At 50.7% G+C, this 11,313-nt stretch overlaps 1 non-coding gene and 1 pseudogene across 1 annotated transcript; both read left to right on the top strand.

Moving 5' to 3' along the window:
* The first annotated feature begins 256 nt into the window (after window positions 1–256).
* LOC144103393 (uncharacterized) lies at window positions 257–1,413 on the top strand (annotated as a pseudogene).
* Window positions 1,414–10,167: 8,754 nt separating this feature from the next.
* Window positions 10,168–10,242, top strand: TRNAG-UCC (transfer RNA glycine (anticodon UCC)). Its single transcript has one exon. It is a non-coding gene; the product is annotated as a tRNA-Gly (tRNA).
* Window positions 10,243–11,313: the final 1,071 nt, after the last annotated feature.

The following is an 11,313-nucleotide window of genomic DNA, read 5'->3' as shown; positions in this document are numbered from 1 at the left end:
AGACAAGGCCTTCAACAGACACAGAGTGGTATCCCTGAGCAACGGCGGCAGTTGGAAGATTCAAGCGGACACGGCCTTCGGCGGACAGAAAACGGCATCCCCGAGTAAAGGCAGCAGCTAGCGGCTTCAGTCGGCACCTGGTCTGAGGTCGCCGCCATTGCTGCCCGAAAAAAGGACCCTGAGCGCAGCTCCAAGTGAGTTCCCTGGTTCCTTCGTTTTCTTAGCGGTCACTGTTTGACTAAGGCTTGCGTAGTTGATGATAACCCGATTTGGTCAAGTACCCGTCGGGTTTCAGTCAGTGGAATGCTCGCTCGTGGCTTACAACGTGCCGAAGGAACATTGGGCGCAGCTTGTGTTCCCGGTGCTGGCTGGGCGGGTAACCTACTTATTGACACGGTTCACCGCAGAGCAGCACAGGGACTATTACAAGTTGAAGGCGGTGGTCCTAGACGAGTTGAAACTTTCAGCCGCAGAGTATCAAAGGCGGTTTTCTGGGGCCACCAAGCGCCGCGAAGAAACCTGGAAGGCTTTTGTCACACGCGTCCAGAGTTACTTAAATTTTTATTTAAAGTCACGATGCGTGTCGTCTTTTGACGGATTATTGAAGCTACTGGTTGCCTACCAGCTCAATGCGGGGCTATCAGAAGAAGCCCATAAATATGTCAAGCTGCGCGAGGGTGAGAAATGGCTGAATGCGGATGAGATAGCTGCACTGCTACAGACATACGAGGAAGCCGCCGGGAAGGGAAGCGCTCAGAGGAAAGCCGACAGCTTTAAAGGTTTTGACACGCCCCCAAAACCGAGAACTGAAGCCACACCTACGCACAAGCATGGAGCAGAGCGAGGAGACAGAATAGCCGTAGTCAGGCCAGGAGGAGAAAAGAAAAAGGTATCGCGGTCGGTGGCTGTTTCCGATGCGGTAGCTGGAGACATGTTGTCGCAAACTGTCCATTTGATCGCGAGAACCCAGCTGACAGACGAGAGAATCCAACGCGCGATGATAGGCTAACGGCACGCGTGTCCACCCATGCCTTGCAATCTACGCGTCCAGCGCTCAGGGACACTAAAATCCGCTGTAGGGAAGCGGTTATTGGCGCTATTGTGGACACCGGTGCAGATATCACCGTAGTGCGCGAAAGCCTTGTACCTGAGGAGTTCGTATCCCCACATGGGACGATCGATCTCGTCTTCGCTTTCGGAGAGAAGGTAGAGGCAAAACTGGCAGTAGTTCCGTTGGTGCTGTGTCGGGGCGCTCCCCTGATCGAAAATGTGGATGATGCGACACCGGTGTTGTGTGCGCTCACCGACAAGCTCACACAAGCCGACTGTCTAATTTCCGCAGACGCATGGGAACAGCTGCACGACTCGGGCAAGACGGACAGTGAGGGTCTCGTGCAGGCGGTGGGAACTTAGTCGCCGCCGGCTGAAGACAGACCAGATAGATCAGGGCCAGACGGGGGCACCGAGCCCGTCCTGGCGTTCGCAGACGAAACCCTGCCCCAGCAGACAGTTGACAGTAATGAGGTCGAGCCATCACAGGCGGGCGGCACGGCTGAGCTTAGCGGGGCACAGAAGTTTCGCGCGGAGCCGCATGAGGATGAGACTCTGCGTCAGGCCTGGCAGAACACCAAGCAAGGAAAGGCGGGCATGTCTATCGTAGACGGAGTTTTGTATCATAAAGACCAGGTGCTAGGCCAAGGAGTACAGCAGTTAGTACTGCCAAGATTACGGCGCGAGGCCGCACTCAGGCTAGCACACGAGTCCTAAGGCGGGGGGGGGGGGGGGGCGGGGACACCTGGGATTTCGCAAGAATAAAGCTCGCTTAAAGTACAGTTTCTACTGGCCGGGCATGGAGTCGGATATTCGCAAACACTGTGACAGCTGCCATAGCTGTCAAGTGCGTTCAGACCACCGGCGAACCGATAGGATACCGATAACGCCTCTCACTCGCCCCAAGTTTCCCTTTCAGAAAGTGAACGTGGATATCATAGGTCCGATTGAGCCATCGTCTGGCAGAGGACATCGGTACGCACTTTGCATAATAGATCTGTGCACGCGTTGGCCAGAAGTAGTCTGCCTAAGGTCTTTGTCCGCCAGGGCAACCTGCGACGCGCTGCTTTCGGTGTTTAGCCGGAGTGGGGTTCCCGAGGTGGTGGGCTCAGACTGCGGCACCAATTTCACAGCCGCACTTACGAAGGAGTTCCTCGAAAGACTCGGCTGTACCCCGCGCTTTTCCGCTGCCAATCATCCGGAGAGCAATGGGGCGGTGGAGATGTGGAACAGAGTCTTTAAGACCATGCTCTCACACGTAATCGAAAATGAACCGAAAGACTGGGACAAGTTCATTCTCTTTCTTCTTTGGGCCTATCGGGAGGTGCCACACGACACCACTGGCGTGTCACCCTTCCGAATGCTTTACGGCCGAGGCCCAGTAGGACCACTCGGTATCCTGAAGCAAAGCTGGGCAGGAGACATTGAGGTACCCGGGGAGGTAGCGAGTGCTCCCGCTGAGTATTTGAAAAATCTGAAAGCACAGCTCGAGATCGCGGCCGACATTGCGGAACTAACGACTAGAAAACAGCCAGAGGCGTACTCGTCGCACTACAACAAGCACGCAATGGTAAAAACCTTTCGCGAAAGTGAGGTGGTCCTCGTCTTTGATGACAAGAGGCCAGGGAAAATGTACCCGAAGTGGCTAGGGCCGGCGGTTGTGAAAAAAAAGGTACCGCGAGCACTCGTACTATGTGCAGATGAGTGACGGTCGCCGCATGCTAGTACATGCAAATAAGCTACGCCCTTACGTCGGGAAGGTAGGTTCGGTGAGCGTCATATTTGATGACGACTGCGATTTCGGAGAAATCGAATATACCCCGCGCGCAAGCAACGTCCCGAAGGACCGGGTAATGCCTACGCCGGATAAAACAAGCCACTTAGACAGGGATGCAGCGGAGCTGGTGCACGCCACGTTCGAGCAGCACCAGGCATTATTTGCGAACGAATCGTCGATAGCACGCGTGGGCGAGCACAGCATAAAGCTCGCGGGGGGGGGTGGGGGCAGCTCCAAGGCGAGGCCACCCTTATAGGATCCCAGAGGCTTTAAAAGACGAAGTAACGAGGCAAATTGATGAGCTTCTTGCGCAAGGCCTCATCTACCCATGTAAAATCCCTTTTGCACACCCGATCGTGTCCGTTCCCAAAAAAAGCCGGGTCGGTACGCCTTTGCATAGACTACCGAGCGCTGAACGCGGTGACCGAGACGGGCGCATTTCCTATGGTTTGCCCCCAGGAGCTGATCATGCGAGTCGGAGCCGCGAGGTTCACAACACTTCTGGACCTCAGGCGCGGCTATTGGCAGGTGCCGCTCGCTCAGGATTCTCAGCTTCCGACAGCATTCATCTCGCACCTAGGTCAATTTGCCTGGCGGGTGATGCCTTTCGGTCTTATGAACGCAGCGCCAACCTTCCAAAGGAACATGAACCAGTTGCTAGCCGGGCAGGAAGAATACGCTTGCGCCTATCTAGACGATATTGCTGTATTCAGCCAATCTCTAGAAGCGCATATCCATCGTTTAAAGCGGGATTTTTGCACTCTGGAGGAGGTGGGCCTTCAGAGAAATCATTAGAGCGGTGATCGGCCTGGTAAAACAAAACCACCTTGTGATTGTAGGAGATTTCAATGCTCCGCACAAAGAGTGGGGCTACAAGATGAATACAAAGAAAGGAAAAACCATCCTAGATGGAGTGGACACGCACGGGCTGGAAATCGTTACCGATAGCAGATACCCTACTAGGGTCGGAAACAGCGTTTCAAGAGACACTAGCCCTGATTTGACCATCATAGGAAATATCCTAGACTACGAATGGTCTAACACCGGGGAGCAGTTCGGAAGCGACCACTACGTAATTCAAACGCAAATTAAACTTACAAGGTTCAGCACAATCCAGAGGAAGACAAAAATCACAGATTGGAAAAAATTCCGACAACAGTTGGAGAATGAAGGCGGAAGAAATGCGATAACGGACATCGAAAAGTGGACCAAACGACTACGGGAGGTCCACAGAGACAATACTTTGACGCTAGAGGTTACCGATGAATTTCCACGTGCGGATAAACGATTGCTACATCTTTGGGAGGCTCGTAGGGGGCTGACGAAAAGATGGAAGAAACAAAAACATAACAGAAAATTGAGACTCAGAATAGCTCAAATCAATAAGGAGATAGAAGACCACACCGCAAACTTACTTAGAGATAATTGGCACCAAATTTGCGATGAACTAAACGGCAACTTGGGTAGCGCTAAAACATGGGCGCTGCTCAGGCACCTCATAGACCCGACAAAATCGAAGAGAGAAAACAGCAAAACGATAGAACGTATCACGCACAATTTTCAGGGCACGGACGCCCAGATTCCGTTACTCACTAAATCGCTTCACCTGCAAGTCATATCATCGAGAAGCCTTCAAGCAGTGCATCCAGTTTCTGGAGATCACCGGACCAACACCACCGGCAAACTTTTACTCAGGTGCTCTAGTGTTTCCACCGCACTATGACACATTGTAAAGCCATTTTCTGAACGTGACATTAAGCACAAAATGTCATTTCATCATCAATTCTAACTTCACAAAAAAAACATCGCTGAATTCTCAATAAATTTAAGATAATTCTTAAAAATGTCATGTTCCAAAATGCTCAGCATGCTTCCACTCTTTCGAGGGTTGTGTGTTTGAGTGGTTTTTAAAGGGAGGTAGGTGAAGGAAAGTGTGTGAATGCGTGTTCGTGCTTTATGGTGCATTCTGTTTTTCTTTTTTTTTGTAGCTGAATGCGTCGTCAAGGGCAGGTGTTTTCGTCGTGGAGAGAACCTGTACATTTTGTTTATTTACAACATAACTTTAGGTGCTCTGCTTCCCCCTTTTCTAAAAAAAGGGGGGCAGAGTGGGTTACAATTGGAACAAAAAATAACTATTACGTGACACGTTACGTTACCGAAAAATTTAACGTAAGTACATTACCCGTTACAATTCCGAAATGGTAACGAGTATGTTACAAAGTTACCAAACTAAGTAACGTGTTACCGGTAACGCCGTAATTTGTAACGTGTTGCCGCCAACACTGGCTGAGTGCGACACAACACTATGCTTGCACAGATAAGTGTACCGGGTCTTTTATGGAGATATGAAATATGATCGGCGGTGTAGCCCTGTGCTGTTTACTATGCGCAAATGCTCGCTGAAGCAGCCAGTGGCTGGCTGGTTTGAAAATGCGCCAATGGAGAGCTGCCTGGCAAAGCGCACACTCCGCTGGGCGTCGGTGGTATACATTCTACTTCCGGCCATCGAGTGTGACGGACGCAGGATCATGAGACCCGGCGGAGCGGCGACAGCGGCCCTTGCTGGCCGCGGAAACAGGATCGAGGTAAACGAAGATACGGATTATCTGGTGATCTTGCCACAGCTGCCTACCGTACGTGTGGTTTCAAACACTTTTTCTGCACGGTGATGTTCGTGTTAGGCCCTTTCGGGTCGAGGATTTTCGTGATGCGCTGGCTCAGGCTGGTACGCTCCCTGACGTTTTGGCTTTGGGGGCGTGCCAAATCAACCACGTTTGGGCTGTAACTTTCAAGACAGCTGAAGGAGCCAAGAGGCTTCTCGCCTTCAAGGAACTGAAAGTGAAAGGACGGCGATGTCTTATCATCGATCCTGAAGACAAACAAGTCAAGCTACGGCTCCACTGGATGCTGGAACGCGTGGCCGACGACGACATCCGGACGGCTTTTACTGCGTTCGGGAAGGTAACCGAAGTTACCCGGGAACGGTGGCGCGTCCAAGGCGTCCACGACAAGGGATCTACAACACGAACTGTGCTCCTAAAACTGAAACCTGGTTTGAAGGTCGACGATCTGCCTCACCAGGTACGTGTCGGCGGGGAGTTTGTCCTTGTTGTGGCGCCTGGGCGACCGATGCAGTGCTTACGCTGTCATGGCACGGGCCACGTTCGGCGAGTATGTGAAGTGCCCTGGTGTTCGAAATGCAGGCGTTACGGCCACGCCGACAGCGACTGCGTCCGCACATACGCAGTGGCTACCGGGCTGGCGATGGGAGTCGACATGACGGAGCACATCATGGACGTCGCTGAGACAGAAGAAGTGGCAAAGGGAACCGACGTGACGACGAAACCGGCGGTGACGACGGAGTCTTCTGGGCACTCGAGCGGCGACGGAAACACGGCCAGCGGCGGTGTGAAGGAACCGGGGACGGTAATTCCTGCTGGGACGAATGAAGGGTCGTCCAGCGACGGGACCAGACATCCGGCTAAAAATGTCGACCAGCCACCGACCAGCGAGGAACAGATGGACCAGAGCAGCGACCGTGTGACGACCGTTGCCGCCCCAGCCAAGTGACCTCACGACCTGACCGACAACTAAGGGGACAAGCCCGCAGCTGGCGGCGTTGAGGATCCGCCAGAAAAAATAGCCCAGTCCAGGTGATCAACACTCAGGCCAACGCCCAACCTTTCGGCAGGCAAGCGGGTCGCCGAGAAGGCGCCTCCACTGCCTCCGCAGCAAAACCACGCATCCACTCCTGACGGCTCCTGTGGTGGCAACGGCGTCTAGCTTCGTGCTAGACGGGAAAGGTGAGCACGATGCTCTCGGCATCTTCACACGTTTTAAATATGGCTTCTGCAACCTACTTGACTTTTGCAGCGCTCAATGTCAGAGGTTTAGCCGCTAAGAGGAAGCACAGCCAAGTGCACCGCATTTTAACAGATCATAATATCGATCTGCTTGCCATTCAGGAAACGAAAGTGGAAGGGGAACAAGACACCGAGAGCATCGTGCAACGTTTTACGTCAAGATTCTATGCGGTCGTGAGCCATGCCGTCGGCACATCTGCCGGATGCATTGTGTTTATAAAAAAGCTGCCTTGCCTCGAGGTGCAGGCGTACACATCGTGCCCTTCGGGTCGTTGTGTAGTACTGGATTTTGCTTTTGTCTGCTCTGAATGGCGACTAATTTGCGTCTACGCACCTAACGTGGGCGAGGATAGGGTAGCTTTATTGAGAGCATTCAGCGTTTCTTAAGCACAGAAAAACACCTGATATTGTTGGGAGATTTTAATTGTGTCTTGGAGCGCGGCTGAAAAAACCAGCACGCGGTCCCACCGTGGTGTAAGCACCGAACTTCTCCGTCGCTTGATCGATAAGTATACATTGAAGGACGTGACTGAATGCGTAGTATACAAGCGTGACATGATGTTTACGCACTTCCAACGAAGCAGCCATGCCCGCCTTGATAAAATATATGTATCGGTCTACCTGTCGCCAAAGTGTCACAGCTACGATGTTGTTTCTGCAACTTTCTCAGACCACTGCTTGGTGAAATGTAGTATAGGCGCGGTAAAACGTAAAAACTCCAGTGGGACCTCTGGAAATTCAACAATAAGCTTCTGAAAGACGAAATTTTCACTGGGTTTGCAGCACAGGAAATTAATAAATAACCGTTATTGGCAATCGGCAGCTGGAGAAGAATAGGAAAGTTGCAAGCAGCAGACAACAGTGTATGCAATAGAAAGGGCCAGCTGCATACGTTTTCAAGAAAGATTATGCGAGGCACATTTGAAGTACTTAGTGGACAAGTTGTTAGCTCAGGAATGCAAGGCGCCGGGTGTCTTCAGTGAAGACGTCAGAAAAACCAAACAAAAGCTAGGAACGATGGAGGAAGAGCAATATCGCGGTGCACTTGTGCGCGCGAGAGCTGAGCAATTCGCCGCGAGCGAAACACCCACAAAACGGGCGTTAGGAATGGAAAGGGCGCACGCTCGGCGAAACCATGTCGAGGAAATTCAATGGGGCGGCTCCACTGCATCTGACGATGAGAGTATAGCAAAGGCTTTTTTTGATTACTATCAAGCACCTTTCGCTTCGAGGCATGGTGATATGGGAAGATTTAAGGATATATTTTTAGGGGCCATGCAACATATTGATGACGCAGACAGAATAAGGTTAGAGCAGCCAATTAGCGAACAAGAAGTGGAACAGGCTATTGATAAATTAATCTCAGGAATGTCGCCGGGGCCTGGCGGCCTGAGCACGGCTTTTTATAAAGCTTTCAAGAAGGAACTAGCACCGCTCCTCTCTGTGGTATTTAATGAAGCGTATGAGTTTCATGCTCTGCCTACATCATATGCATCCTCGCATACTGTGCTCATACCAAAAACCGATCAAACAGAAAAACTCAGACAGGTAACATCGTACAGGCCCATAGCCCTCGCAAATGTAGACTACAAAATTTATATGAAGGTTCTTGCAGGCAGGCTACAGACCGTAATGCATAAAATAGTCGGACCTCATCAAATGTGTGGGATTAAGGGGCTTTCCTTTGTTGAGAATATTCACAAGGCTAGGTGCGTGCTTGAGTGTTGTAACGCAATATATGCTCGGGTCGCTGTTCTTCAGATTGACCTTGAGAAGGCGTTTGACTGTGTGGCGCACGAATTGCTGCTTTGCATTCTACATTACATTAACGTTGATTCTGTTATCCAAGAGGGTGTGATCATGGCTTACCATAACTGCCCTACGAGGTTAATAGTAAACAAGACCTTGGGTTCCCATTAGTGTGCATAGATCGGTACGCCAGGGCTGTCCCCTCAGCCCCCTGCTGTTTTGTATTTATATAGAAACCCTCTGCCTAAACAATATAGGAAATGAGGGTATTCATGGTTTTCGTGTACAAGCATCAGAAGTGAATCTCTTGGCATACGCAGATGACGTTGCTGTTTTCAGCGTTAACCAAGATAGCATAAGCAAGACAATCGTAGCAGTAAAGGGTTTCAGTGAGGTCACCGGAAGTTTGGTTAATTGGGGCAAGTGCCTGGGAATCTGGCACAGAGAATGGCCGTCAACTCCAGCTGTTTTCTCCAGCGTTTCTTGGGTGACAACACCCGTGAAATACCTAGGTGTTTCACTCGAATTTTACAGTGACACTGAGCCTTTTTGGAAAACACAGGTTGAAGAAACGCGTGAGAAAGCCGAAAAATGGAAAAGTGCTCAATTGTCTGTATTTGCAATAGCAATTGTGTGCAATTTGTTTTTGATAAGCAAGCTCTGGTACGTGATGCAAGTACTCCACTGCTCACGGTTAATTGTGCAAAAGCTTGACCGTATTTTCACTATCTTTATATGGGCCTCAAAATGGGAGAGGTGCAGCCGGACAAATTTGTTCAGCAGCATCAACGTAGGGGGACTTGGTCTGGGGCACTTGTTCATACGGCAGATAGTAAAAAAAATTTGTTTCTCCGAGACGTTAAAGATTTCTTTCTACGTACCGTATGCCAAGTCAGGTTCGGGCGTGCTGTGAGAGATTTCATTGTTGGAACGGAGAATATGACTGGAGGTATTTTTGGTTTTCTTAAAGAGGTAGTGTTGAGCGTCAGGTTTTTGACGGCGATATTTTCAAAAAATTATTTAAGTGGCGTTCAGCGGAGAACATTGTACGAGGATGTATATGACGTTTTATTTCCGGAACCAATGTACAGGGCAATATGCTCCGGAGGCCCAGGCAGTGATGTCCTGAAACGGGTGAAAAAAATGCAGGTACCACCGGGAACAAAAAAATTTCCTCTTCAAGCTTCACACCGGGACTCTGTCTGTAAAATCTTTTCCAAGAAAAAAAGGTGTTTTACCTACCTTGGGGATCCCACTGCCTTACATGTAAACAACCAGAAACAATCGACCTCGTTTTCTTGCATTGTTGGGAAGGGGTATATTTTTGGGACGTCCTTCAAAGGACCATCCAAAAAGAATTACCATTGGATCCGTATGGAATACGATTCCTGCCTACAGCAAAAGAAGATGGCATGCCGTTTGATTTAGTAATGCTCGTGGGCCTCCATTACATATGGCGCTCCCGAATGGCAGGCTTTCATTGTGACCCGGATGCGCGGCCTGCGCGATTGTATTTCCGTGAGACAATGAACAAGTTCATCGAGGTGCTGAAAGCAAGCATCTCCCCCTCAGTGGCTTTCAACGCTCGAAACGGTGACAGAACTCAGGGAATTTTGAACTAACAAGCTCTGCCCCTCTGGGGGCTGTAGGTTACCTTTTAGGAGTTTCGGTGTCTACCCGTGTATGTTTTTGTTGTATTCTGTCGAAGCCCGGCAATAAATAAAAAAGGGGTCATCGGTGGTATAGTGGTTAGCATAGCTGCCTTCCAAGCAGTTGACCCGGGTTCAATTCCCGGCCGACGCATTGGTTTTACTTTTTTTTCTACCCCGCAGGGGGGCGCCTGCAGCTTGCAGGCGTCGCGACGGTGAGTGGCGACACCGCGGGTTCCCGAGCATCCGCAGGGACATCCCCGCAAGGGGATGATGGTGAACTGTGCATCACCACGGACCCGAGCACCCTCGCTTCGCCGTGCGTGGCATCGCCGTGTCCGGGGAAAAGGGGATCCTGGTGGTTGAGCCGATGCCGAGCGTTTGGACCCTTAAGGCCCCTTGGCGGAGGCAACACACCACTTTGGCCCCAGCTTCCTGCAGACGGCACCTCCGGCCTGACCCGACCGGGGGGAATCGGCAGTCGCCTTTTCCTATCCTCCCCTCCATCTTTTACTTTCCTATCTTCTTTCTCACAACTCTCCTATCCCCTACTCACTTCTTGGTTTCTCCTTTTTCCTGGCGGCGAGGGTTAACCTTGTGTGACGAACTACCCTGAGTTGCGTCATATTCGGTTATAGTTGCGGTGTACAGCTGACGCGGGCAGGCCTTGCTTGCAACCGTCTGTCCCGTCCCCATGTTGGGCTCCGTGGTGGGTGGCTGCCACCGCAGCCGAAAAACAACTTTTTTTTATGGATCCCTTTCCTTCAACAAATGATCGCCCTCATAAACGAGGGCGGACCGATGCCACTACGCAGTTCCTGCAAAAAACAAAAGAAGTTTTCCCTAGGTACCATGTCGTACATAGTGAAAATCTAGATCAACCAGCTAGGAAAATGTCCCCATTCATTGTTTCTAAATCTCTTACCGACGCCCTGGGCCTTGGCTACAAGGTGACGAAGCTACCCAGTGGCGACCTACTGCTCCAAATCCGAGACAAAGTGCAATTTTCCAAACTCCCATCCATAGTGTCCTTTGGAGACATTCCTGTATCCATTACTGCACATCGATCACTAAACACAGTGAAAGGAGTAATATCTGAACACGATTTCCTGAACCTTTCTGAAGAAGAGATGTTGGAGGGTCTGAAAGACCAGAGCGTCACCGAAGTACATCGTATTAAAATCCGAAAAGATGACAAGGAAATAGCAACAAAACACATAGTCCT

The sequence above is a fragment of the Amblyomma americanum genome, chromosome 9 (genome assembly GCF_052857255.1).
Source record: "Amblyomma americanum isolate KBUSLIRL-KWMA chromosome 9, ASM5285725v1, whole genome shotgun sequence".
NCBI classification, from domain to species: Eukaryota; Metazoa; Arthropoda; class Arachnida; order Ixodida; family Ixodidae; genus Amblyomma; species Amblyomma americanum.
This window is presented reverse-complemented; position numbering and strand designations above follow the sequence as displayed.